Genomic DNA, 10,733 nt, shown 5'->3' with positions numbered 1-10,733 from the left:
TTCCCCCTCATTTCTTTTCTGTTCCTCCTATATGAGATTTGTTTTCTCCTGTTGGTGCCCTCACGAAACTACTCTTAATAAACTCTATTCATCCATTTAACACAAGGCCCCGAAAATTTGTGTGTGAACAATGCGTTTCGTCATGGAGTGGAATTTGAATTTCTTTTCCCCCCAAACTCAACTTTTCTCTGTTATTTCAAATAGCTGATGTGAGTTGTACGTAATGCATGTGTCAATAGTCCTTTTGAATTCAATATTCACGATTTCAGTCGTTAATAAATGAACTAGGATCAATAACAAGAAATGAAAAAAAGAAAATTCATTTATTCCGCGAGAACTGCGACTCAACGTCTTCACTGTCGATAACTTGTTATGGAATGGGTTTTTCAAGATGGTGGACCAGGATGAGCGAAGAAGGTACATGTATATCTCAATTTCAAGCTACCAGATCAGATGTTTGTTTACACATTGTGACCATGACAAGTACCGTACTGAGCTCAGAAAATACCAACTTTCAAATCATATAATTTATTCATTTATTTATTTATTTTTATCTATTTTTTGTTCAGTTCCAAAACAGTTGTCAATCCATCGTGAAGGTGATTTGATTTTGTTCAACCAATCCATGGCACTTTTTCTAAAACATGGATTTTACAAGGTTGGACCAATCCCTACCATAAACAATTTGTTTATCTCTTGTTTTCTAAAAAGTACAGGCCTGTGGACATTAACAGTATATGACATGTTATCTGATCTCACCGGGAGTATTTCTGACAAGGTAGAGAAACATTTGACCATTTAGAAAATTCGGTATTGGCAAATTATCACGGCGGATGCGCCTCGATTACGATTTCAACAATTTGTCCAACTTTACGATGGAGCGACACGTATTTTGGAAATTGAACGATAATTATAAACAATACTATAATCTGAAGTTGACATTTTCTGAGCTCAGTAGGGTACTTGTCATGGTCACAATGTGTAAACAAACATCTGATCTGGTAGCTTGAAATTACGACCTACCTTCTTCGCTCATCCTGGTCCGCCATCTTGAAAAGACCATTCCATACCACGTTATCGACAGTGATCTTAAGTTAGCACAAAACCGGAAATATGGACGAATAGATAAACTATTAATGAGTCATGTTGATGGCGTTTTCAAGTCTAACTAAAGTGTTACATTTCGTTTTGTTTACACATCAACATGCTTACATGTACAATGTACTAAGGTGCTTGTTTCAAACAGTTAAAAACAGATACTGGAAATACGTGCAGGCATTCTAGCTAGATGTGCTAGAGGAGTAGCATTAATGTTGGTACCCGCGTGCCGCACGTGAAGCTAATTGATGTGGACTTTTAACGCCTCTGCTATAAATGACACCATGAGATATTCCAGAAATCTGGTGATTGATGAAGATTTTAATTCAGGATAAAATAAACTGGGTGTAAAAACAGGTTGATTTAGGTATATTAGGGTTTTTTTTCTCTGTGAAGTTTATTGTAAAATGAGGCCTGCATTTTGTAGAGGTTTGTACATCCCCGCAACAGGCAGGTGATGTCAACAAGTCGAGGGCAACATACATCACGAAAAACAGGAAAATACGGGGAAGACAGGGCGATACAGTGGGGTGATTATGGGTGGTGGGGAGAGAGGGTGGGGTTGGTGGGAGAGAGGGTAGGGTTGGTGGGGAGAGAGGGTAGGGTTGGTGGGAGAGAGGGTAGGGTTGGTGGCAGAGAGGGTAGAGTTGGTGGCAGAGAGGGTAGGGTTGTGGCAGAGGGAGGTTGGTGGCAGAGAGGGTAGAATTGGTGGCAGAGAGGGTAGGGTTGGTGGGAGAGAGGGTAGAATTGGTGGCAGAGAGGGTAGGGTTGGTGGGAGAGAGGGTAGAGTTGGTGGCAGAGAGGGTAGGGTTGGTGGGAGAGAGGGTATAATTGGTGGCAGAGAGGGTAGGGTTGGTGGGAGAGAGGGTATAATTGGTGGCAGAGAGGGTAGGGTTGGTGGCAGAGAGGGTATAATTGGTGGCAGAGAGGGTAGGGTTGGTGGCAGAGAGGGTAGAGTTGGTGGCAGAGAGGGTAGGGTTGGTGGCAGAGAGAGAAGGGTTGGTGGGAGAGAGGGTAGGGTTGGTGGGAGAGAGGGTAGGGTTGGTGGCAGAGAGGGAAGGGTTGGTGGGAGAGAGGGTAGGGTTGGTGGGAGAGAGGGTAGGGTTGGTGGGAGAGAGGGTAGAGTTGGTTGGAGAGAGGGTAGAGTTGGTGGGAGAGAGGGTAGGGTTAGTGGCAGAGAGGGTAGAGTTGGTGGCAGAGAGGGTAGGGTTGGTGGCAGAGACTAGGGTAGGGCTTGCAGCAGTTCAGTTATGGTCTGTATGATGTCCCCTAAGCAGAGACACAGCCGCCAATTCATCAGTCGCCAGTTCCCAGATGCTCCTTAACAGTATAAGACATAGTAGAAAACATCTCTGATATTACAATGGTAGAGCCATACTTACTGTCCTCTTACTATACGGCGAGATACAGTGGACATGATACCCCTTCTCAGTAGTGCCTATGTCAAAATAATGCATTGTAATAAAAACACGAAAGTTCGTTTTTTCCGGAATTGGACCATAATTTGGAAAAAGGATCAGCTGTTTTCGTAAACAAATAACTTGGAGAAAAAAAATATCCAAACTGTTTTTTTACTTAATCTCGACACGAGTGTTTTGGAAGCTTTTATCAGATCATAGTGATTGACAATTAACCGCAAATTCGACCTTAAGTCAAATGTCTCTACGTCATATCCGGTTGAAGGTTGATAAAAAGTTCGAAAGAAGATCGAATACGATTTATCAATGAAGGAAACAGCAGGAGTGAGCGAGTCTGGTAAATATATAACCACAGATAATGTCTGGAATGTGACATAGTCTGATCGCTATCGCCAAACGTCTGGTTAGTTTTCTCTCTCGGTATAGTTTCTAGTTGTCCCAATTAAATCTATAATAATGACCATTACGTCTTTTGATTTCTTCTATCTTAACGATTAACTTTTATAATGTATTTTCGCGATTTTGATTTATTTCTTACTTCTCATCAACAAAACTTCGCTAATTAAAACGATATTTTTTTCAATTATTACAATGATATCAAAACAGTGTTTTGTTTTTGATGGAAACAGATTTCAAAGAAATATTTAAAACAAATTCATAGATATATCATTTGAAAAAATAGCAAGCGCCTGAGTCCGTGACTTGTGTTTTTTTGTTTGATGGAGAGACAAGATAAAGTTAAAGCGGATTGGCTGTTACCCAAACCACTATTCTTCACTCTCTGACTCACACCAGCTTCCACAGCAGCATCAACCCTGTTGAGTTGGCGCCAAATCTTAATCCGTACAAATTGATTTAATGCAGCGGGATAAACAAACAGCTTATTGCGAGGTTCTTATCAATTAGTAATGTATTATACTGGTACATGGTGTTCTAATGCAAATGGATATGAAAAAAGAGACGAGGTTACGATATTGGTAGCGTAATTGATGTAATGTTTATATTATATCGTAGACAGAACTAGTCATTAACACTGGTTTCTATGGTATGCCATTCATGAAGAGCTCAGAAAACAGGGACACATGTCACACGTGCTTCCCGGAGAAAGTATGTCGACAGTTTAATGACAAAGCGAACGTGTCTGGTCGTATAGTTTCAGAATACTAAGTTGTTCAGTTTTTTTGGTTTTTTTTTAAACATAAGAACAAATTAACAAAGTACTTACATTCCGCCATTTTCTAACCGTAGGGATTTGCCAGTGTGAATGGGAATCGGTTACATCTATTATACATCATGTGACTAGTTTCCTGTACATACCAACATGGATATTTTTGAGAAAAAAAAGTAGTAGTTATCGAAATCGAAGTATTCCCTGATAATTTCGACATTAATCGTTCTGTATTGTCAGGGATAACGTCATACATAGAGCAGCCTAACGCCTAGCCCGAACTTCCTCTGGCCCTGACACCATGCCTGGTGTAGGGGCCTATCCGGGTCAGGGTCAGGGCGAGAGGAAACTCGGGCTACCTAACGCCGTCCAAATGTTTGTTTCTAACGAAGGTGTCGCATTTTATTAAAGACGAGAAGGCAGCACTCAGTCCTCTACCGTTAATATCTACTGAGACCAGAAGAGGGAATACAAATGTAGTTTCTACTGACGTGTTCATACAGCGGAGGAAGAGTGCATTAAAATGTAGTTTTCACTGACGTGATCAGCGAAGGAAGTGGGAATAAAAATGTATTTCTACTGACGTGTTCAGAATTCAACTTCTACTGACAGTTATAACGTGCAGATGAGTTTGCTTTGACAAATTACACCGTCTTGATATACCCGTACTCTATGACATCATATATTTCTTTAGGGATGTTACTTACATACGTACTTTAATACGACTTTACACGTTAATGATAGGTTGATACCGTAGAATGAATTGTGTTTGGTAAGTAGGACTAACAGTCGTGATACAAGTGTTGAAGACTTGTACGTTAACAAAGTAAATGTATATCAGTCATATTGTAGTAACACATACAGTAACAAAACAATTAGTTGACAGGCACGTGTCAAAGTGATAATCCAGGTGAGAATATGACCAGTCCAATATCAAACATAACACTATCTTTCTGGTAAAAGTAAAGTTTTGATAAATGATATGTTACTAACTATGCTTTAATCAGATTCCATCAGTCTTTGGCAGAGTTGGGCTTAAATTCGAACTTTCCCATGTTTGTGTACTGCAGCTAACTGGAACATCACATATGTGCCAAATTGTGTAGGTTTTTGATGTGATATTTAATTGGCTTACAAGTACCTGCATGACAAAATGTTGTGTTCTGAAGTGATTAGTGGAAAGTACAGCTATTTATTTAAATCTCACTATGAACGTCGTGAATATTTAAATGTAACTAAAATCGTTACGAATACTTTTATGTTACCCGAATGGCATTCATATTGACAATAAATAAATGAATAAATAAATAAATAGATAAATAAATAAATAAATTCATTAATTAGTTAATTAATTAACCGTGCTATAGTTGTATTTACCATTCATATGCTGTTCTGTAATATCCACCGTCGTTTATATCATCAAGTTATTAAAGACTCTTACTATTATATTTATTTACTGTAAGATTTTCTTGAAAGTCATTATCACCTGAATGTTTGATGTGAAGTCTTGATATGTAATATTAACGTACAAGCGTTGGCGTAACGTAGGTCAACATGGCGCCAAAACGTCACGTTTTCATAGTCATGTTTTTTCTATAACGTAGTCCTGGGTATAAAATCCAGATTAAAGCAGAATTTATGGCAGACAACAACATAAAACATGTTCATGGCGAACACTTTATTATGCGAATATATCCCAGCACTATCTCTAAATCTGTACAATCTGTATACATCGAGCGAATTGTTTTAAATTTTCACTTCAGAACATATTTACAATGTAAAGTGTATAAGTACGCCATACACTAGACTTGCATATATACGTCATGCTCTGGACGTGTATAATATATAAATCATACTCTGGACGTGCATATATACGTCATACATTGGGCGTGCATATATACGTCATACTCTGGACGTGTATATATACGTCATACTCCTGCCCTGCAGGTAGGGCGTAAGAATTGTACCTGCTGCCCCCATTGCATGATCGTAAGAGGCGACTAAATTTGGGATCTTATCTTTTCTCTTCTTTCTTAACAACTTTCTTCTTCCTAACGCCTCCCTTGACAATGCCTCACTTTTGGCCTTTAGTTGAGCGTTCGCCGCTGTGAGGAAGGCTTTGGGTTCTGTCCCCTAACCGAGACATACCAGTGTCTTTAAAAACGGTAGTTGCTGCTCCTGCTTAGCGCTCAGCATATTTGGAGTGGGACGACTGGTTCGCCCGTTGTCAGTATAATGTGACCGGGTGGGGTGTGCTGCTGGGTGTCTTCGGCAGTATGCATCAGTGAGGTAGCACTATAAATCGGCAAAAGTTCCGGCCTATCACAAGGAGACTTAACACGAACATACCGCAGCCTTCCAAAACACGCATACGCACTCACCACACGCATGCATGTCGCACGCACGGGAGACCGTCCTTAAATGACCTTAGCTGTTAATAGGACGTTAAACAAAATAAACCAAACCAAACCAAACGTCATACTCTTGACGTGCATATATACGTCATACTCTGGACGTGCATATATACGTCATACTCTGGACGTGCATATATACGTCATGCTCTGGACGTGTATATATACGTCATACTCTGGACGTGTATATATACGCCATGCTCTGGACGTGCATATATACATCATACTCTGGACGTGCATATATACGTCATACTCTGGACGTGCATATATACGTCATGCTCTGGACGTGTATATATACGTCATACTCTGGACGTGTATATATACGTCATGCTCTGGACGTGCATATATACATCATGCTCTGGACGTGTATATATACGCCATACTCTGGACGTGTATAAATACGTCATGCTCTGGACGTGCACATATACGTCATACTCTGGACGTGCATATATACGTCATACTCTGGACGTGCATATATACGTCATAATCTGGACGTGCATATATACATCATGCTCTGGACGTGTATATATACGTCATACTCTGGACGTGTATATATAAATACATATAATTCCTTCACGACACCTTCCTGGACCATCCCACGTCTATCAGTTGTGGTGTTAGACTGTGGAGTTGGTAACGCCGACCTTGGCAGACCTATGAACCTTATCTTTATTGGCTAAACTCTGTATTGGAACGGACCGTGGTATAAACGTAATGTTTAACGCCAGTCCAGAACTCCTAGACGAGCATGTATACCTGGAAACTTATCAGATCCAAGCATTTCGACACAGCACATCGAATAGCTCGGATTTCATTTCAGATCAAAGGGAAAATTAATAATTGTATCGATCAACTGCATGTATAGATTTACTTTATCATATACCCAACCTTGATGAGCGTTTAGTAGAAACTATATTTCAGATTTTTGTTTGTTTAAGAAAACGATAGCATTCAATCATTGCTAAAGTAGACTACATCGACAGCGACAGTAAAACATCCACCAGTAAAACAGACTTGTTATAAAACAGACTTGCTATAAAACAGACTTGTTATAAAACAGACTCGTTATAAAACAGACTCGTTACAAAACAGACTCGTTATAAAACAGACTCGTTATAAAACAGACTCGTTATAAAACAGTCTCGTTATAAAACAGACTCGTTATAAAACAGACTTGTTATAAAACAGACTTGTTATAAAACAGACTCGTTATAAAACAGACTTGTTATAAAACAGACTTGTTATAAAACAGACTCGTTATAAAACAGACTCGTTATAAAACAGACTCGTTATAAAACAGACTTGTTATAAAACAGTCTCGTTATAAAACAGACTCGTTATAAAACAGACTCGTTATCAAACAGACTTTTTATAAAACAGACTCGTTATAAAACAGACTTGTTATAAAACAGACTCGTTATAAAACAGACTTGTTATAAAACAGACTCGTTATAAAACAGACTTGTTATAAAACAGACTCGTTATAAAACAGACTTGTTATAAAACAGACTCGTTATAAAACAGTCTCGTTATAAAACAGACTCGTTATAAAACAGACTCGTTATCAAACAGACTTTTTATAAAACAGACTCGTTATAAAACAGACTCGTTATAAAACAGACTCGTTATAAAACAGACTTATAAAACAGACTTGTTATAAAACAGACTTATAAAACAGACTTGTTATAAAACAGACTTATAAAACAGACTTGTTATAAAACAGACTTGTTATAAAACAGACTTGTTATAAAACAGACTCGTTATAAAACAGACTTGTTATAAAACAGACTCGTTATAAAACAGACTTGTTAAAAGATAGCATTAAATCAAAGGAAAATAAATAAAAAAAATAAACACACCAGAGAAGAATATAACTATTGTGGGGGCGGTTGTTAAAAATAATCATTTCTATGATAACAACCACTAACTGTTATAAATTGTATGTAGGAAGCGTACAGACCCATGTCTACAGTATGGTGAAGCATTTATAAAGCTCCATCTACTGATGTGCCGTGTAGTCTCACAGATAAGAATGTAGACGCGATAGTTTACTGGGAGGTGTATGTTTCATTACGTAAGAATAACACAAAATTGACATTGTCATATTCGTATGACAGGGACATGAGAATTATGATTACTTCTACAAACAAACATCTTCGGTACGACAGACAAAAAGGTCAAAGGTCATCAGAGTTTGGAGTTCAAGAGCTAACATGTGAAAGTAAAGCCAAAAAGGTCAAAGGTCGCCAGAGTTTGGAGTTATAGTGCTACTAACATGTGAAAGTAAAGCCAAAAATGTCAAAGATCAAAGAAAAAAAGAGGGTAATATCGATATGCTCACAAGTTTGTAAAATCGATAAACAGACAGCTAAATAGGAAAAATATATATTTACAATAAGTCCCTTTGAAATGTACAATAAGAATAAGACCACGGGTTCTGGAAGTACAGGCGTCTTCTGTTTAATCAATGACATCCGCCACGCTAATCTAGGTCAAATCCCGGTTAGGTCCCATCCTGGTTAGGTCACACCCCGGTTAGGTCACCACCTGAAATGAGAGGTGATGTGAGGTATTACACACGGAGGTAGCTCTCAATGAGATGAAGATGTCGACATTTTCCAATGCCCCTCATCAACCTTCACCTCTACAACCCCAGTACTGTTTAATGTCCGTAGTCGACCACTAGGATATAAAAATACTTTAAATATGGAAGAATGGATGCTATTTTCTAGAATAGAAAATTAACAATTGGGAAATGAAATCATCACTTTTATCATACAGCTTGTAAGCTGCCCATGTTAGCTACGTTGAGACTAAATATCGACGTAAACGGTTGCTTTTAAAGAGTCTGTGGTGCCATGGATTTCTACAAGTTACGGTCAACAAAAAAAATCTTAATATTTGAAAACAACACAGTGCCATGTATATAGATGATAGGTAAAATTGGAGGTTTTGTAATGTCGTTGTCTGTTTTGATACGTTCAGCAACATAATCAGCGTTGTATGAAAAAAACACCAAAGTCGACAATGAAAGGGGAAGCATATTTTGTTCCAGTTGGTATACCAATAGTTTATTGAAAACACAACACAGAATACTTACATCATAACGAAAATGTAGTTTATACTCAAAAACAACACAGAATACCGACAAAATAACAAAAATGTTGTTCTCACTCAAAATCAACAGAGAATATTGACATAATAACAAAAATGTTGTTCTTACTCCAAATCGATACAACGAGAACAAAATATGAAAAAGATCATATATAGACTCTCGTGGTGGAAACACTGGGTAAAAACAAGGATAATAAGACGACGCGTTTCGGAAGAGCATGCGTCTCTGCTACGTCGACGTCATCCTCCTTTGTGACAACGGAGCACCTAGACATAAAACTTTCCAATGGTGTACATCGACCTGTATCTCTCGAAACTTTGCAGTGTTGATCTATAAGTCAGTAGTCGGTATAATATTGCCACCAAACTCATTAAAGATGTTGTCGACCAGAAATTCGCCTGATCGCAACCTCGGTGTATTTCATCAGGGCCTAAGTCTAACGAAATAAGCTGCAAAGTACTCATAGCGTCGCCTTTATTGGAAAGAAATCTTCCAAAACAAGAGATCGAAATATGGGATAGGGAATGGTATAGTGCCGAGGGTGGATTCTCACTTCAGCGTCATTTAGTTATGAGGTTTAGAAAATTCTTAGGTTTACCGGTCAACCGATTAGATTATAAACTGCAGTATGATTCACTGCACATACCAGTGACTATGGTTTCCTTAACACTCCTTAATTTAAGAAAATTCCTTGTAATTACAAATGTTCCATGGGAAAGCATTGATGGATTTACGGGAATATCTTTGTGAATGAAATTTCTTTAAATTCAGTTATGTTTTCATATTGAAAAGTCAAAGCGATAGGATTTCCTTAAACTACTTATTCTGGGTCAGAATAAGTCGACAGGGTATGTAACGATACAGAAACCATATGTTAAAGAAAGCCTACATGGCAGTGAACATATATTCATCTCAGATCGCTCTGTACACAGCGGTTTAGCGGAAAATTTACTTGAGACAGTCAAAAAACTTGATTTGAGAAAGAGACGGTACTTGTAGAGAATGCACTGCTCTCCAAATCTGTAAAATTAGCGTCTGCTACTCACGAATTATCAAATCCCTTAAGTCGTCACACAACTATGTCCTCCAATACTAGGAGTTCCTTGGAGAAGCAGATCTACCTTGAACTAACTTTGTCAGCATCTATGGGGACTCTGACTTTGGGAGAGATTGGAACATTCCTGTATAGTAAGCATCTTATTTCAGTGTTTTGCTTCCAGAGTTGACATTTACGCGTAGACGAAAGTAAAGAAATACGAGATACGGAAAAACTGGGTTTTTTTTTATTGCGGGGAAAATAGGTGGTTATATACATTGTCTCTAGGAATTTCCAATTGATGCTGGTAATTTGTTTATCAAATTTGTTCTCGAGAAACTGTGATATCAACATGTTTATCAAAGTTTATCTTTGAAATCTGTTGTAGCATACTTTTGACATCGCATGTGAGGTGATATCATTTTTGAAAAAAAAATCTTGCTGTCCGGTTGATAATTTTGAAAATTTACATATAATTGCAAAATAT

Source organism: Pecten maximus, chromosome 5, assembly GCF_902652985.1.
Source record: "Pecten maximus chromosome 5, xPecMax1.1, whole genome shotgun sequence".
In the NCBI taxonomy this organism is placed as follows: Eukaryota; Metazoa; Mollusca; class Bivalvia; order Pectinida; family Pectinidae; genus Pecten; species Pecten maximus.
Note: the sequence above shows the minus strand (reverse complement) of the source record.